Here is a 7,081-nt window from a genome sequence, read left to right on the forward strand (position 1 = left end):
GAGACACCTGGGTGAGGTAAAACCTTGCCAGTATTAATACCCTGCACTCTCCTGCCAGGTAAAGACACACAAACTCCACTGATTTTGCTTAAAAACTCTGGTTAAATGAGGTAAAACCTTGCCAGTATTAGTACCCTGCACTCTCCTGTCAGGTAAAGACACACAAACCCCACTGATTTTGCTTAAAAACTCTGGTTAAATGAGGTAAAACCTTGCCAGCATTAATACCCTGCACTCTCCTGTCAGGTAAAGACACACAAACTCCACTGATTTTGCTTAAAAACTCTGGTTAAATGAGGTAAAACCTTGCCAGCACTAATACCCTACCAGCATTAATATCCTGCACTCTCCTGTCAGGTGCAGGACACACAAATTCCACTGATTTTGCTTAAAAACCCTGATTAAATGAGGTAAAACCTTGCCAGCTTTAGTATCCTGCACTCTCCTGTCAGGTGAAGACACAAAAACTCCACTGCCTTTGCCTAAAACCCTGGTTAAATGAGGTAAAACCTTGCCAGCACCAACAGCCAGCAGGAACGTGGCACCAAGGAGTGTGGTCAGTGGTGGGCCCTCCCTCAGGCAGAGTTGTGTTAATCTAAATTAAAAAATGAATTAGAGGCAGGTGAGTGCAGGCAGCACCAATTGGGAAGATCCGTTCTTAGAGTTTTGGGCTTACTCAATACATACTGAGATAATTCAGGATTTATTTTTGAGTTTTGGGAGCACTCAATAAATACTGAGGTCATTCAGGACTTAAATTTGAGTTTTGGGCTCACTCAATAAGTACTGAGTTAATTCAGGACTTATTTTGGGATCACTCAATAAATACTGAGATAATTCAGGATTTACTTTTGAGTTTTCAGCTCAATAAATACTGGGCTCAATAAATACTGAGATAATTCAAGCCTTACTTTTAAGTTTTGGGGTCTCTCAATAAATACCGAGATCATTCAGGACTTAAATTTGAGTTTTGGGCTCACTCAATAAATACTGAGATAATTCAGGCCTTACTTTTGAGTTTTGGGATCACTCAATAAATACTGAGATAATTGAGGATTTATTTTTGAGTTTTGGGATCGCTCAATAAATACTGAGATAATTGAGGATTTATTTTTTGAGTTTTAGGATCACTTAATAGATACTGAGATCATTCAGGACTTACTTTTGTTTACAACTTACTTTTTCTAAACAGGAGCTTGCACATCCAGGCTCTGAGTTATCTCAAGTTGGGTTTTCTTTTTCCAAGCTAATTTCTCATTAAAAAATAAAAATAAAGTGTTTTAAAACTAAAAAAAAAAAACTAAATTCAAGCTTCCTTTCTTTAAAAAATAGAAATTAAATCCTAAATATTTTTAAATTGAAAAGAATTAAAATTCAAGCCAAACTCGCTTTAAAAACAAAATTTAGAATTAAAATTAATTGTTCAAAATAAAAAAAAATTCAAGCTTTCTCTCTTTTAAAAATAAAATTAAAAATAAAAATAAAATTAAAAATAAAATTGACTGTTTGCAAAGTACTGAATATTGGGGAGAAACCTCTCTTTTTTTGTGGCCTGTCCTGGTTTTCCAAGGAAATCAGCAGGAATTGCTCTTTGCCCACTGGATGCCGCTGTTCCACAGAAATATTCATGAACTTTTCCTTCAGCACCTTCTGGCAGCCATGGGAGCCACTCCAGGGTCAGCCAGGCTTTGTGGATTTCTTTAAAAATTTTAATTTTAAAATATTAAATTTATTTATTTATTATTATTGTTATTGGTATTTTATTGTTATTGTTATTATTCAAATATATAAAATAAATATGTTATTAATAATAAAATATTAATAATAGTATAATAATAATGTTTTAAATTGCCTTTTTTTTCCCCCCAAAACAAATCTCCTTAATATTTTGCACTTTCCACGTGGAAAATTCGGGACACCTGATCCCTTAGTGATGTTGTTTGAAGGTGAATATTTCATGGGATAAAAATGTGTTGGTGGGATAAAAATATATTGGTGACGGTGGGGAAAATAGGCTGCCAAGATGTGTTTTATGGATCTGTAGAGGTAAAAAATATCTCTATAAAATAGAAACTATAAAAGAATGTATTAATGTATAGATATATAAAAATGTATATATATTATATATTATATATTATATATTATATATTATATATTATATATTATATATTATATATTATATATTATATATTATAGATAGTATATAATATATAATGTATAATGTATACTATATAATATATAGTATATAATATATAGTATATAGTATATAATATATAATATATTGTATATCCTTTATTACATATTATATATTATCATGTTATATATAATTTATATAATATATATTGTATAGAAATATAATATATATAATTGATATTGTATATATTATATAAAATATATTTATATAATTATCTATTATAATCATATATACTATTATATTGTTATAATTATATATAATACTATAGAATAATACATAATACAGAATATAATAAAATACATATAGAAATTATTGTGTACATAAATAAAATAATTTAATAGTATATTATAAAATATAAATATATTAAATATATAAATGTATATATTATAAAATATAAAAAACAATAAAGTATAAATTAATCCAAGTGCATGTTCTGCAGTGCTGTTTTGCACACTTAATACATGAAAAAAAAAATATTTTGGAGAATCTGTCCTTAAAAGCAGAGCCTGGAAGTGGCAGCAGGAGCCTCTGCTCTTACCTTCAGAGGCAGTGACCTGGATAAAGCAGCCAGGATGAGTCTGCTCCCACTTTTCAGGGAAAAACCAATTTATTTATAGCTCAGAACAAAGCAAAGTGACCTACATCCCTCCAGTGCCCAGCTCTGGGAATTAACTTTGAGGAAATTCAGCTCCACTTTTGATTTTCTCCTCTGAATAGAAACACAGCTTAATAGAACCCAAGCCCAAGGGGGATTCCTCTTTATCCCCTCCCTATTTTTAGCACTGGAAAATGAAGCAAAAAAAGAATAATTAAGGGTAGCAGGAGCAGGCAGGGACAGACTCTGAACCTGAGCCAACAATTCTGATTTTTGAGGGGTAGTTGGAGCCCTCTCCTCCTCCTCCTGTGGCTGCTCCACACAATATTTAAGGCAGGAATCCCTCCAGTGCTCAGCATCACTGAAAAATGAAGAAATCTGGATCAGCATCACTGAGAAATGAGGAAATTTGGATCAGCATCTGTGGAAAATGAGGAAATCTGGGTCAGCATCACTGAAAAATGAGGAAATCTGGGTCAGAATTCTGATCTTTGCTGTGTCCCAGCAGTGCCAGGTGGAAAGCTGGCTGAATTCTGGGGTGGCTGTGCCTAAAGGCCAAGGTTGTGTGGAGGAGGCGTCTGACAGAGAAAAGGAACTCAGAATAAGCTGCTAAATATCCAGATTTTCCCATGTGCAGAAAAATGCTGAGTGGGATTTTCAGGACCCAAATGCATGGCTCAGGAAAGTCTGTTCTATTTAAAACCAATGGGATTTTCAGCACCTTTGGAGCTTGTACTCATGATCCATGTGCAGAAAATTCTGAATGGGATTTTCAGGACCCACCCAAACCCTTTGGAGTGTGTTCCCATGATCCATGTGCAGAAAAATGCTGAATGGGATTTTCAGGACCCAAAAGCAAGGCTCAGGAAAGTCTGTTTTATGAAAAACCAATGGGATTTTCAGCACCCAAACCCTTTGGAGCGTGTTCCCATGATCCATGTGCAGAAAATGCTGAGTGGGATTTTCAGCACCCAAAAGCAAGGCTCAGGAAAGTCTGTCCTATTTAAAACCAACGATGATTAAGCAGTGTCTGAAATCTCACCCTGAATCTGTCCACACTTAACGCACAGTGACAAAGCAGGGATGATTTAAGCTCTTGGCTTATGGGGGGTATCAAAACCCAGGCTGAAACCTCCCTGCTGACACCTCCCGTGCAGAAATGCCAGCTTGAGTTGCTCAGAAATGATCTTTGCAGCTGGATGTGTCGTGGGTATGTGCAGGGATGAAGTCAGACAGAGCAGCCCCAAGTGAGGATGAGGCTGGCTGATCCCACAGAACGCTTGTGCAGGCACAAAGGGAAAACTCTGCAGGGGGATGATGAGGAATTCTCATCTCTCTGTTGTTGTCCTGAGGTGCCACAGAGCAGCAGAACATCCTGGAGGAGGCACCAGAACAGATCTGCTGCTGCTGCTGCTGCCTCCTCCTCCCACCATCACCTGCTCAGCCTGATTCATTAACAGCAATTCAAATGTGCTTCATTTTCCCCAGAAATACCCCCCACAACAACTCACTGACAAATGGTGCTTCACCCACATGCAGGGAAAATGATAGAATTGTTATATTCGTGATGATTTCTGGAGGTCTGCACCTCCAGAATCCTGCCTGGTGTTTTATTGCTTTTTTGAGGAAAAAACTAACCCAAATCAGAGACTGATCGAGGACTCAAAGCAAGGAAGATTCTCAGTCCAAACTGTAAAACATGAGGTGGAAATAAAAGGCAAAGTTGAGGGTTTTTCCCAGAGGATGTGAATTTCACATGGTGGAAGTTTTTGCACTGTAAACTCTTGGAGTAAGGACAATTTTTTGAAAGAATAAAGAGTTTCTCTCAGAATATTTTGACTCTGGTGGGAGCAGATATTTTAAGGTAAATGCAAAATAACTGCCAGAATGTCCAGACATTCAATACTTGTGGATCTCCTTGTGCTCCAGTTTCTATGGAATGCTCACCTAGATGATGAATTTTACCTTGTAACCCAAAAAAACCTCATTTCTGCCCCATTTTGCTCCTCCATTCCCCTTCTCGTGTACCATGGCCATGCCCAGGCTTTGCTGAAGGTCCTGGGATCTCATCTGCTCAGTTTTTAGGCTCAGAACAAATGACTCAAAGGACATTTGCAACTGAGCCAAGTTGTCATCGTCAGATGAAAAATAATTTCAGCAACACATCCTGAAAAATGGTCCCATCATCTCCCCGGGGCTGCCTCTAATGAATCCTAATTAGGAGCTGTCACTTCTTGTTATGGGAGGACAGGAATTCTTCAGTTCTCCCACCCCTTAACCCCGGAGACACCGAGGTCCCCAGGAATGGTTCAATTTTGGGGCATTTTTGGTGCTGGGGGAAAAGAATTGGGAATTTCTGCGTGGGGAAGGGCAGCTCAGGAGTGCTGGTTTGTGCTCCCAATCCGCTTGGAACACTTTCAAATATTTGTGCCTGGCATTTCTCACCCCCTGGGCTCCTCCTGCCCTGCTCAGCCCGTGCCCTCCCTCATCTGTGCACTGGCGTTCCCTGGAAGGCAAATCCAAACCCCACAAAGCCTTTAGGGCGTGAAATGTGGCACATTTATCTGTGTATTTATAAAATTACAACCCCTAAACAATGCAGCCTCCTCGCAGCACATTCCTTCCACCCATCCCTCTTGCTTCCTTGACAGAATTGACATAACCTGGCTGAAAACACTCCCAGAGCTGATTAAATCCTGCTGCGGGATCCAGAGCTCTGATTCAAAGGCTGCGGCTTGCACAGATGGTCAGTGCTCACAGTTTGTTCTGCAGGATGAAAATGTGGCATTTTCTGTGCAAGCTCCCCCACCCCGAGCTTTCCCATGGGAATTGCTTGTTCTGCTCAGATTATTGTTTCAAAGCTGGCATCAGATGTGATCACCCCTGGATTAGAGGAGCAAAAGGAGATGATCAGATAATCCCCTGAGGCATTTGGGGTTGGGTTTCCAGGGAGATGTCACCTATGGTCCATTTGTTACCTCAGGGGTTTCTCCTCCTCTGTATCTCCCTAAAAAATACTCGTGCAGACCTTTAGAGATGTGGGATGTTGTGGGATTTGTATGAGGAAGAATCCTCTGAATCATTTAAATATTGGTAAAACACAAGCATGAAGCTTTTAGCTTTCACTGGCCTTAAATCTGGTGCAGAAATGTGGAGTTAAACCTAAACTCTCCTGAGTTCAATGGAGTTAAATCTAAACCCTCCTGAGTTAAATCTAAACCCTCCTGAGTTAAATCTAAACCCTCCTGAGTTAAATGGAGTTAAACCTAAACTCTCCTGAGTTAAATGGAGTTAAATCTAAACCCTCCTGAGTTAAATCTAAACACTCCTGAGTTTATTGCAGGAGTAAAGTCATTTATTACAAAAGTGCCTTCTCACAGACATTCTGTCAGTCAAATCTTTCTCAGATAAACATTCCCTAATCTAGATTTTTAACCTTTTCCAGACTCCTCCCCGTCAAAAACCTCAAAAACTCCCAGTGTTTCCCAGGCAGGAATCAGCACATGAGGAAGGAGGGGAAAAGTTATTTGTTATAGAAGTATTAAGTGCCTGATCACAGACATTTTGTCAATCAAATCTTCCTCAGATAAACATCCCCTCATCTAGATTTTAACCTTTTCCAGACTTCTTTCTGTCAAAAACCTCAAAAACTCCCAGTGTTTCTCAGTTAGGAATCAGCACATGAGGAAGTAATTAATGAGTGCAGGAGGGGAAAAAAAAAATAAAGAAAAAATAAGAATGTGCTGAATAGAGGCAAACTTGAGACTGAAACCCCTCATCCCAGGGGTTTGCTCAGTCCTCAGGGTGCAGACAGGACATTCCAGTTGGGCAGTAAATCTGGCACAGTGGAGCGTCCTGCACTGAATGTCTGGGAATAGGAACGAGGTTATCCCTGGTCCTGCACACTCAATCCATGGCACACAAATTCTGCCATGGGATTTCCCATCAGTGCTGCTCTGGTGTCCAGAAGGAGCTGCAGTAATCAGTTAATTCATTAAGGAAAGCCTGTAATGGTCAGTGGAAGCTTTGTCAGAGCCAAATCACCCCATTTCCAGCAAGGTCTGGCAGAACAAATCCACCAAATCCACTTAAAAATGCTTGGGGAGGGGGGTAAAAAAAATCCTACCTTAAAAAAAAGTTATTTTGGATAAATAATTACCTTACAGGAACACTGCGCCTCAGTTCTCCCAATGACAAGTGGGGGTGACACAAGTGCCACTCAAGCAATTCCCAGCGGAGCTGTGCAGCTCATTTGATTCACATTTCTGCAACCACCAGGCACGACTCTGAGA

The sequence above is a fragment of the Melospiza georgiana genome, chromosome 22 (assembly GCF_028018845.1).
Source record: "Melospiza georgiana isolate bMelGeo1 chromosome 22, bMelGeo1.pri, whole genome shotgun sequence".
Classification (NCBI taxonomy): domain Eukaryota; kingdom Metazoa; phylum Chordata; class Aves; order Passeriformes; family Passerellidae; genus Melospiza; species Melospiza georgiana.